This window comes from Oncorhynchus nerka, linkage group LG3, assembly GCF_034236695.1.
Source record: "Oncorhynchus nerka isolate Pitt River linkage group LG3, Oner_Uvic_2.0, whole genome shotgun sequence".
NCBI classification, from domain to species: Eukaryota; Metazoa; Chordata; class Actinopteri; order Salmoniformes; family Salmonidae; genus Oncorhynchus; species Oncorhynchus nerka.
Genome location: NC_088398.1, coordinates 86434002 through 86446394, shown reverse-complemented (window position 1 = coordinate 86446394; position 12393 = coordinate 86434002). Strand labels below are relative to the sequence as shown.

General features: G+C 45.3%; 1 protein-coding gene across 1 annotated transcript in view; it reads left to right on the top strand.

Annotated features, from left to right (window-relative positions):
• Positions 1 to 12393, top strand: part of LOC115127140 (unconventional myosin-X-like) — a 322940-nt gene that overhangs the window by 267518 nt on the left and 43029 nt on the right. The gene's annotated exons all lie outside the window — the stretch shown is intronic.

The window sequence follows — 12393 nt, the reverse complement described above, 5'->3', positions numbered from 1 at the left end:
GTTGTATTACCCCTAGTGGTCCCCCAGTGTTGTATAGATGTTATATTACCCCTAGTGGTCCACCAGTGTTGTATAGATGTTGTATTACCCCTAGTGGTCCACCAGTGTTGTATAGATGTTGTATTACCCCTAGTGGTCCCCCAGTGTTATATTACCCCTAGTGGTCCACCAGTGTTGTATTACCTCTAGTGGTCCACCAGTGTTGTATAGATGTTGTATTACCCCTAGTGGTCCACCAGTGTTGTATTACCCCTAGTGGTCCACCAGTGTTGTATTACCCCTAGTGGTCCACCAGTGTTGTATAGATGTTGTATTACCCCTAGTGGTCCACCAGTGTTATATTACCCCTAGTGGTCCCCCAGTGTTGTATAGATGTTATATTACCCCTAGTGGTCCACCAGTGTTGTATTACCCCTAGTGGTCCACCAGTGTTGTATTACCCCTAGTGGTCCACCAGTGTTGTATAGATGTTGTATTACCCCTAGTGGTCCCCCAGTGTTGTATAGATGTTATATTACCCCTAGTGGTCCACCAGTGTTGTATTACCCCTAGTGGTCCACCAGTGTTGTATTACCCCTAGTGGTCCACCAGTGTTATATTACCCCTAGTGGTCCACCAGTGATATATTACCCCTAGTGGTCCACCAGTGTTGTATAGATGTTGTATTACCTCTAGTAGTCCACCAGTGTTGTAGTACCCCTAGTGGTCCCCCAGTGTTGTATAGATGTTGTATTACCCCTAGTGGTCCACCAGTGTTGTATAGATGTTGTATTACCCCTAGTGGTCCACCAGTGTTGTATAGATGTTGTATTACCCCTAGTGGTCCACCAGTGTTGTATAGATGTTGTATTACCCCTAGTGGTCCCCCAGTGTTGTATTACCCCTAGTGGTCCACCAGTGTTGTATAGATGTTGTATTACCCCTAGTGGTCCACCAGTGTTGTATAGATGTTGTATTACCCCTAGTGGTCCACCAGTGTTGTATTACCCCTAGTGGTCCACCAGTGTTATATTACCCCTAGTGGTCCACCAGTGTTGTATAGATGTTGTATTACCTCTAGTGGTCCACCAGTGTTGTATAGATGTTGTATTACCCCTAGTGGTCCACCAGTGTTGTATAGATGTTGTATTACCCCTAGTGGTCCACCAGTGTTGTATTACCCCTAGTGGTCCCCCAGTGTTGTATTACCCCTAGTGGTCCACCAGTGTTGTATAGATTTTATATTACCCCTAGTGGTCCACCAGTGTTGTATTACCCCTAGTGGTCCACCAGTGTTGTATAGATGTTGTATTACCCCTAGTGGTCCACCAGTGTTGTATAGATGGTGTATTACCCCTAGTGGTCCACCAGTGTTGTATAGATGTTATATTACCCCTAGTGGTCCACCAGTGTTGTATAGATGTTGTATTACCCCTAGTGGTCGCCCAGTGTTGTATAGATGTTGTATTACCCCTACTGGTCCCCCAGTGTTGTATTACCCCTAGTGGTCCACCAGTGTTGTATAGATGTTGTATTACCCCTAGTGGTCCACCAGTGTTGTATTACCCCTAGTGGTTCACCAGTGTTATATTACCCCTAGTGGTCCACCAGTGTTGTATTACCCCTAGTGGTCCACCAGTGTTGTATAGATGTTGTATTACCCCTAGTGGTTCACCAGTGTTGTATAGATGTTGTATTACCCCTAGTGGTCCACCAGTGTTGTATAGATGTTGTATTACCCCTAGTGGTCCCCCAGTGTTATATTACCCCTAGTGGTCCACCAGTGTTGTATAGATGTTGTATTACCCCTAGTGGTTCACCAGTGTTGTATAGATGTTATATTACCCCTAGTGGTTCACCAGTGTTGTATAGATGTTGTATTACCCCTAGTGGTTCACCAGTGTTGTATAGATGTTGTATTACCCCTAGTGGTCCACCAGTGTTGTATAGATGTTGTATTACCCCTAGTGGTCCACCAGTGTTGTATAGATGTTGTATTACCCCTAGTGGTCCACCAGTGTTATATTACCCCTAGTGGTCCACCAGTGTTGTATAGATGTTGTATTACCCCTAGTGGTCCACCAGTGTTATATTACCCCTAGTGGTCCACCAGTGTTGTATAGATGTTATATTACCCCTAGTGGTCCACCAGTGTTGTATAGATGTTGTATTACCCCTAGTGGTCCACCAGTGTTGTATAGATGTTGTATTACCCCTAGTGGTCCACCAGTGTTGTATTACCCCTAGTGGTCCACCAGTGTTGTATAGATGTTGTATTACCCCTAGTGGTCCACCAGTGTTGTATAGATGTTGTATTACCCCTAGTGGTTCACCAGTGTTGTATAGATGTTGTATTACCCCTAGTGGTCCCCCAGTGTTGTATAGATGTTGTATTACCCCTAGTGGTCCACCAGTGTTGTATAGATGTTGTATTACCCCTAGTGGTCCCCCAGTGTTGTATAGATGTTGTATTACCCCTAGTGGTTCACCAGTGTTGTATAGATGTTGTATTACCCCTAGTGGTCCACCAGTGTTGTATAGATGTTGTATTACCCCTAGTGGTCCACCAGTGTTGTATAGATGTTGTATTACCCCTAGTGGTCCACCAGTGTTGTATAGATGTTGTATTACCCCTAGTGGTCCACCAGTGTTGTATTACCCCTAGTGGTCCACCAGTGTTGTATTACCCCTAGTGGTCCCCCAGTGTTGTATAGATGTTGTATTACCCCTAGTGGTCCACCAGTGTTATATTACCCCTAGTGGTCCCCCAGTGTTGTATAGATGTTGTATTACCCCTAGTGGTCCACCAGTGTTATATTACCCCTAGTGGTCCCCCAGTGTTGTATAGATGTTGTATTTCCCCTAGTGGTCCACCAGTGTTATAATACCCCTAGTGGTCCACCAGTGTTGTATAGATGTTGTATTACCCCTAGTGGTCCCCCAGTGTTGTATAGATGTTGTATTACCCCTAGTGGTCCACCAGTGTTGTATAGATGTTGTATTACCCCTAGTGGTCCCCCAGTGTTGTATTACCTCTAGTGGTCCCCCAGTGTTGTATAGATGTTGTATTACCCCTAGTGGTCCCCCAGTGTTGTATAGATGTTGTAATACCCCTAGTGGTCCACCAGTGTTGTATTACCCCTAGTGGTCCCCCAGTGTTGTATTACCCCTAGTGGTCCCCCAGTGTTGTATTACCCCTAGTGGTCCACCAGTGTTGTATTACCCCTAGTGGTCCACCAGTGTTGTATAGATGTTGTATTACCCCTAGTGGTCCACCAGTGTTGTATAGATGTTGTATTACCCCTAGTGGTCCACCAGTGTTGTATTACCCCTAGTGGTCCACCAGTGTTGTATTACCCCTAGTGGTCCACCAGTGTTGTATAGATGTTGTATTACCCCTAGTGGTCCACCAGTGTTGTATTACCTCTAGTGGTCCACCAGTGTTGTATAGATGTTGTATTACCCCTAGTGGTCCACCAGTGTTGTATTACCCCTAGTGGTCCACCAGTGTTGTATTACCCCTAGTGGTCCACCAGTGTTGTATAGATGTTGTATTACCCCTAGTGGTCCACCAGTGTTATATTACCCCTAGTGGTCCACCAGTGTTGTATTACCCCTAGTGGTCCCCCAGTGTTGTATAGATGTTATATTACCCCTAGTGGTCCACCAGTGTTGTATTACCCCTAGTGGTCCACCAGTGTTGTATTACCCCTAGTGGTCCACCAGTGTTGTATTACCCCTAGTGGTCCACCAGTGTTGTATAGATGTTGTATTACCCCTAGTGGTCCCCCAGTGTTGTATAGATGTTATATTACCCCTAGTGGTCCACCAGTGTTGTATTACCCCTAGTGGTCCACCAGTGTTGTATTACCCCTAGTGGTCCACCAGTGTTGTATAGATGTTGTATTACCCCTAGTGGTCCACCAGTGTTGTATAGATGGTGTATTACCCCTAGTGGTCCACCAGTGTTGTATAGATGTTATATTACCCCTAGTGGTCCACCAGTGTTGTATAGATGTTGTATTACCCCTAGTGGTCGCCCAGTGTTGTATAGATGTTGTATTACCCCTACTGGTCCCCCAGTGTTGTATTACCCCTAGTGGTCCACCAGTGTTGTATAGATGTTGTATTACCCCTAGTGGTCCACCAGTGTTGTATTACCCCTAGTGGTTCACCAGTGTTATATTACCCCTAGTGGTCCACCAGTGTTGTATTACCCCTAGTGGTCCACCAGTGTTGTATAGATGTTGTATTACCCCTAGTGGTTCACCAGTGTTGTATAGATGTTGTATTACCCCTAGTGGTCCACCAGTGTTGTATAGATGTTGTATTACCCCTAGTGGTCCCCCAGTGTTATATTACCCCTAGTGGTCCACCAGTGTTGTATAGATGTTGTATTACCCCTAGTGGTTCACCAGTGTTGTATAGATGTTATATTACCCCTAGTGGTTCACCAGTGTTGTATAGATGTTGTATTACCCCTAGTGGTTCACCAGTGTTGTATAGATGTTGTATTACCCCTAGTGGTCCACCAGTGTTGTATAGATGTTGTATTACCCCTAGTGGTTCACCAGTGTTGTATAGATGTTGTATTACCCCTAGTGGTCCACCAGTGTTATATTACCCCTAGTGGTCCACCAGTGTTGTATAGATGTTGTATTACCCCTAGTGGTCCACCAGTGTTATATTACCCCTAGTGGTCCACCAGTGTTGTATAGATGTTATATTACCCCTAGTGGTCCACCAGTGTTGTATAGATGTTGTATTACCCCTAGTGGTCCACCAGTGTTGTATAGATGTTGTATTACCCCTATTGGTCCACCAGTGTTGTATTACCCCTAGTGGTCCACCAGTGTTGTATAGATGTTGTATTACCCCTAGTGGTCCACCAGTGTTGTATAGATGTTGTATTACCCCTAGTGGTTCACCAGTGTTGTATAGATGTTGTATTACCCCTAGTGGTCCCCCAGTGTTGTATAGATGTTGTATTACCCCTAGTGGTCCACCAGTGTTGTATAGATGTTGTATTACCCCTAGTGGTCCCCCAGTGTTGTATAGATGTTGTATTACCCCTAGTGGTTCACCAGTGTTGTATAGATTTTGTATTACCCCTAGTGGTCCACCAGTGTTGTATAGATGTTGTATTACCCCTAGTGGTCCACCAGTGTTGTATAGATGTTGTATTACCCCTAGTGGTCCACCAGTGTTGTATAGATGTTGTATTACCCCTAGTGGTCCCCCAGTGTTGTATAGATGTTGTATTACCCCTAGTGGTCCACCAGTGTTGTATTACCCCTAGTGGTCCACCAGTGTTGTATTACCCCTAGTGGTCCCCCAGTGTTGTATAGATGTTGTATTACCCCTAGTGGTCCACCAGTGTTATATTACCCCTAGTGGTCCCCCAGTGTTGTATAGATGTTGTATTACCCCTAGTGGTCCACCAGTGTTATATTACCCCTAGTGGTCCCCCAGTGTTGTATAGATGTTGTATTTCCCCTAGTGGTCCACCAGTGTTATAATACCCCTAGTGGTCCACCAGTGTTGTATAGATGTTGTATTACCCCTAGTGGTCCCCCAGTGTTGTATAGATGTTGTATTACCCCTAGTGGTCCACCAGTGTTGTATAGATGTTGTATTACCCCTAGTGGTCCCCCAGTGTTGTATTACCTCTAGTGGTCCCCCAGTGTTGTATAGATGTTGTATTACCCCTAGTGTTCCCCCAGTGTTGTATAGATGTTGTAATACCCCTAGTGGTCCACCAGTGTTGTATTACCCCTAGTGGTCCCCCAGTGTTGTATTACCCCTAGTGGTCCACCAGTGTTGTATTACCCCTAGTGGTCCACCAGTGTTGTATAGATGTTGTATTACCCCTAGTGGTCCACCAGTGTTGTATAGATGTTGTATTACCCCTAGTGGTCCACCAGTGTTGTATTACCCCTAGTGGTCCACCAGTGTTGTATTACCCCTAGTGGTCCACCAGTGTTGTATAGATGTTGTATTACCCCTAGTGGTCCACCAGTGTTGTATTACCTCTAGTGGTCCACCAGTGTTGTATAGATGTTGTATTACCCCTAGTGGTCCACCAGTGTTGTATTACCCCTAGTGGTCCACCAGTGTTGTATTACCCCTAGTGGTCCACCAGTGTTGTATAGATGTTGTATTACCCCTAGTGGTCCACCAGTGTTATATTACCCCTAGTGGTCCACCAGTGTTGTATTACCCCTAGTGGTCCCCCAGTGTTGTATAGATGTTATATTACCCCTAGTGGTCCACCAGTGTTGTATTACCCCTAGTGGTCCACCAGTGTTGTATTACCCCTAGTGGTCCACCAGTGTTGTATTACCCCTAGTGGTCCACCAGTGTTGTATAGATGTTGTATTACCCCTAGTGGTCCCCCAGTGTTGTATAGATGTTATATTACCCCTAGTGGTCCACCAGTGTTGTATTACCCCTAGTGGTCCACCAGTGTTGTATTACCCCTAGTGGTCCACCAGTGTTATATTACCCCTAGTGGTCCACCAGTGTTATATTACCCCTAGTGGTCCACCAGTGTTGTATAGATGTTGTATTACCTCTAGTAGTCCACCAGTGTTGTAGTACCCCTAGTGGTCCCCCAGTGTTGTATAGATGTTGTATTACCCCTAGTGGTCCACCAGTGTTGTATAGATGTTGTATTACCCCTAGTGGTCCACCAGTGTTGTATAGATGTTGTATTACCCCTAGTGGTCCCCCAGTGTTGTATTACCCCTAGTGGTCCACCAGTGTTGTATAGATGTTGTATTACCCCTAGTGGTCCACCAGTGTTGTATAGATGTTGTATTACCCCTAGTGGTCCACCAGTGTTGTATTACCCCTAGTGGTCCACCAGTGTTATATTACCCCTAGTGGTCCACCAGTGTTGTATAGATGTTGTATTACCTCTAGTGGTCCACCAGTGTTGTATAGATGTTGTATTACCCCTAGTGGTCCACCAGTGTTGTATAGATGTTGTATTACCCCTAGTGGTCCACCAGTGTTGTATTACCCCTAGTGGTCCCCCAGTGTTGTATTACCCCTAGTGGTCCACCAGTGTTGTATAGATGTTGTATTACCCCTAGTGGTCCCCCAGTGTTGTATTACCCCTAGTGGTCCACCAGTGTTATATTACCCCTAGTGGTCCACCAGTGTTGTATAGATGTTGTATTACCCCTAGTGGTTCACCAGTGTTGTATAGATGTTATATTACCCCTAGTGGTCCACCAGTGTTGTATTACCCCTAGTGGTCCACCAGTGTTGTATAGATGTTGTATTACCCCTAGTGGTTCACCAGTGTTGTATAGATGTTGTATTACCCTAGTGGTTCACCAGTGTTGTATAGATGTTGTATTACCCTAGTGGTCCACCAGTGTTGTATAGATGTTGTATTACCCTAGTGGTCCCCCAGTGTTGTATAGATGTTGTATTACCCCTAGTGGTCCCCCAGTGTTGTATAGATGTTGTATTACCCCTAGTGGTTCACCAGTGTTGTATAGATGTTGTATTACCCCTAGTGGTTCACCAGTGTTGTATTACCCTAGTGGTCCACCAGTGTTGTATTACCCTAGTGGTCCACCAGTGTTGTTTTACCCCTAGTGGTCCCCCAGTGTTGTATAGATGTTGTATTACCCCTAGTGGTCCACCAGTGTTGTATTACCCCTAGTGGTCCCCCAGTGTTGTATAGATGTTATATTACCCCTAGTGGTCCACCAGTGTTGTATAGATGTTATATTACCCCTAGTGGTCCACCAGTGTTGTATTACCCCTAGTGGTTCACCAGTGTTGTATAGATGTTGTATTACCCCTAGTGGTCCACCAGTGTTATATTACCCCTAGTGGTCCACCAGTGTTGTATAGATGTTGTATTACCCCTAGTGGTCCACTAGTGTTGTATAGATGTTGTATTACCCCTAGTGGTCCCCCAGTGTTGTATAGATGTTGTATTACCCCTAGTGGTCCACCAGTGTTGTATAGATGTTGTATTACCCCTAGTGGTCCCCCAGTGTTGTATAGATGTTGTATTACCCCTAGTGGTCCCCCAGTGTTGTATAGATGTTGTATTACCCCTAGTGGTCCACCAGTGTTATATTACCCCTAGTGGTCCACCAGTGTTGTATTACCCCTAGTGGTCCACCAGTGTTGTATAGATGTTATATTACCCCTAGTGGTCCACCAGTGTTATATTACCCCTAGTGGTCCCCCAGTGTTATATTACCCCTAGTGGTCCACCAGTGTTGTATAGATGTTGTATTACCCCTAGTGGTCCCCCAGTGTTGTATAGATGTTATATTACCCCTAGTGGTCCCCCAGTGTTGTATTACCCCTAGTGGTCCACCAGTGTTGTATAGATGTTGTATTACCCCTAGTGGTCCACCAGTGTTGTATTACCCCTAGTGGTTCACCAGTGTTATATTACCCCTAGTGGTCCACCAGTGTTGTATTACCCCTAGTGGTCCACCAGTGTTGTATAGATGTTGTATTACCCCTAGTGGTTCACCAGTGTTGTATAGATGTTGTATTACCCCTAGTGGTCCACCAGTGTTGTATAGATGTTGTATTACCCCTAGTGGTCCCCCAGTGTTATATTACCCCTAGTGGTCCACCAGTGTTGTATAGATGTTGTATTACCCCTAGTGGTTCACCAGTGTTGTATAGATGTTATATTACCCCTAGTGGTTCACCAGTGTTGTATAGATGTTGTATTACCCCTAGTGGTTCACCAGTGTTGTATAGATGTTGTATTACCCCTAGTGGTCCACCAGTGTTGTATAGATGTTGTATTACCCCTAGTGGTTCACCAGTGTTGTATAGATGTTGTATTACCCCTAGTGGTCCACCAGTGTTATATTACCCCTAGTGGTCCACCAGTGTTGTATAGATGTTGTATTACCCCTAGTGGTCCACCAGTGTTGTATTACCCCTAGTGGTCCACCAGTGTTGTATTACCCCTAGTGGTCCACCAGTGTTGTATAGATGTTGTATTACCCCTAGTGGTCCACCAGTGTTATATTACCCCTAGTGGTCCACCAGTGTTGTATTACCCCTAGTGGTCCCCCAGTGTTGTATAGATGTTATATTACCCCTAGTGGTCCACCAGTGTTGTATTACCCCTAGTGGTCCACCAGTGTTGTATTACCCCTAGTGGTCCACCAGTGTTGTATTACCCCTAGTGGTCCACCAGTGTTGTATAGATGTTGTATTACCCCTAGTGGTCCCCCAGTGTTGTATAGATGTTATATTACCCCTAGTGGTCCACCAGTGTTGTATTACCCCTAGTGGTCCACCAGTGTTGTATTACCCCTAGTGGTCCACCAGTGTTATATTACCCCTAGTGGTCCACCAGTGTTATATTACCCCTAGTGGTCCACCAGTGTTGTATAGATGTTGTATTACCTCTAGTAGTCCACCAGTGTTGTAGTACCCCTAGTGGTCCCCCAGTGTTGTATAGATGTTGTATTACCCCTAGTGGTCCACCAGTGTTGTATAGATGTTGTATTACCCCTAGTGGTCCACCAGTGTTGTATAGATGTTGTATTACCCCTAGTGGTCCACCAGTGTTGTATAGATGTTGTATTACCCCTAGTGGTCCACCAGTGTTGTATAGATGTTGTATTACCCCTAGTGGTCCCCCAGTGTTGTATTACCCCTAGTGGTCCACCAGTGTTGTATAGATGTTGTATTACCCCTAGTGGTCCACCAGTGTTGTATAGATGTTGTATTACCCCTAGTGGTCCACCAGTGTTGTATTACCCTAGTGGTCCACCAGTGTTATATTACCCCTAGTGGTCCACCAGTGTTGTATAGATGTTGTATTACCTCTAGTGGTCCACCAGTGTTGTATAGATGTTGTATTACCCCTAGTGGTCCACCAGTGTTGTATAGATGTTGTATTACCCCTAGTGGTCCACCAGTGTTGTATTACCCCTAGTGGTCCCCCAGTGTTGTATTACCCCTAGTGGTCCACCAGTGTTGTATAGATGTTGTATTACCCCTAGTGGTCCCCCAGTGTTGTATTACCCCTAGTGGTCCACCAGTGTTATATTACCCCTAGTGGTCCACCAGTGTTGTATAGATGTTGTATTACCCCTAGTGGTTCACCAGTGTTGTATAGATGTTATATTACCCCTAGTGGTCCACCAGTGTTGTATTACCCCTAGTGGTCCACCAGTGTTGTATAGATGTTGTATTACCCCTAGTGGTTCACCAGTGTTGTATAGATGTTGTATTACCCCTAGTGGTTCACCAGTGTTGTATAGATGTTGTATTACCCCTAGTGGTCCACCAGTGTTGTATAGATGTTGTATTACCCCTAGTGGTCCCCCAGTGTTGTATAGATGTTGTATTACCCCTAGTGGTCCCCCAGTGTTGTATAGATGTTGTATTACCCCTAGTGGTTCACCAGTGTTGTATAGATGTTGTATTACCCCTAGTGGTTCACCAGTGTTGTATTACCCCTAGTGGTCCACCAGTGTTGTATTACCCCTAGTGGTCCACCAGTGTTGTTTTACCCCTAGTGGTCCCCCAGTGTTGTATAGATGTTGTATTACCCCTAGTGGTCCACCAGTGTTGTATTACCCCTAGTGGTCCCCCAGTGTTGTATAGATGTTATATTACCCCTAGTGGTCCACCAGTGTTGTATAGATGTTATATTACCCCTAGTGGTCCACCAGTGTTGTATTACCCCTAGTGGTTCACCAGTGTTGTATAGATGTTGTATTACCCCTAGTGGTCCACCAGTGTTATATTACCCCTAGTGGTCCACCAGTGTTGTATAGATGTTGTATTACCCCTAGTGGTCCACTAGTGTTGTATAGATGTTGTATTACCCCTAGTGGTCCCCCAGTGTTGTATAGATGTTGTATTACCCCTAGTGGTCCACCAGTGTTGTATAGATGTTGTATTACCCCTAGTGGTCCCCCAGTGTTGTATAGATGTTGTATTACCCCTAGTGGTCCCCCAGTGTTGTATAGATGTTGTATTACCCCTAGTGGTCCACCAGTGTTATATTACCCCTAGTGGTCCACCAGTGTTGTATTACCCCTAGTGGTCCACCAGTGTTGTATAGATGTTATATTACCCCTAGTGGTCCACCAGTGTTATATTACCCCTAGTGGTCCCCCAGTGTTATATTACCCCTAGTGGTCCACCAGTGTTGTATAGATGTTGTATTACCCCTAGTGGTCCCCCAGTGTTGTATAGATGTTATATTACCCCTAGTGGTTCACCAGTGTTGTATAGATGTTGTATTACCCCTAGTGGTCCCCCAGTGTTGTATAGATGTTGTATTACCCCTAGTGGTCCACCAGTGTTGTATAGATGTTGTATTACCCCTAGTGGTCCCCCAGTGTTGTATAGATGTTGTATTACCCCTAGTGGTTCACCAGTGTTGTATAGATGTTGTATTACCCCTAGTGGTCCACCAGTGTTGTATAGATGTTGTATTACCCCTAGTGGTCCACCAGTGTTGTATAGATGTTATATTACCCCTAGTGGTCCACCAGTGTTATATTACCCCTAGTGGTCCCCCAGTGTTATATTACCCCTAGTGGTCCACCAGTGTTGTATAGATGTTGTATTACCCCTAGTGGTCCCCCAGTGTTGTATAGATGTTATATTACCCCTAGTGGTTCACCAGTGTTGTATATATGTTGTATTACCCCTAGTGGTCCCCCAGTGTTGTATAGATGTTATATTACCCCTAGTGGTCCACCAGTGTTGTATTACCCCTAGTGGTCCACCAGTGTTGTATAGATGTTGTATTACCCCTAGTGGTCCCCCAGTGTTGTATAGATGTTATATTACCCCTAGTGGTCCCCCAGTGTTGTATTACCCCTAGTGGTCCACCAGTGTTGTATAGATGTTGTATTACCCCTAGTGGTCCCCCAGTGTTGTATAGATGTTGTATTACCCCTAGTGGTCCACCAGTGTTGTATTACCCCTAGTGGTCCACCAGTGTTGTATTACCCCTAGTGGTCCACCAGTGTTGTATAGATGTTGTATTACCCCTAGTGTCCACCAGTGTTGTATAGATGTTGTATTACTCCTAGTGGTCCACCAGTGTTGTATAGATGTTGTATTACCCCTAGTGGTCCCCCAGTGTTGTATTACCCCTAGTGGTCCACCAGTGTTGTATAGATGTTGTATTACCCCTAGTGGTCCACCAGTGTTGTATAGATGTTGTATTACCCCTAGTGGTCCCCCAGTGTTGTATTACCCCTAGTGGTCCACCAGTGTTGTATTACCCCTAGTGGTCCACCAGTGTTGTATAGATGTTCTATTACCCCTAGTGGTCCACCAGTGTTGTATAGATGTTGTATTACCCCTAGTGGTCCCCCAGTGTTGTATTACCCCTAGTGGTCCACCAGTGTTGTATTACCCCTAGTGGTCCACCAGTGTTGT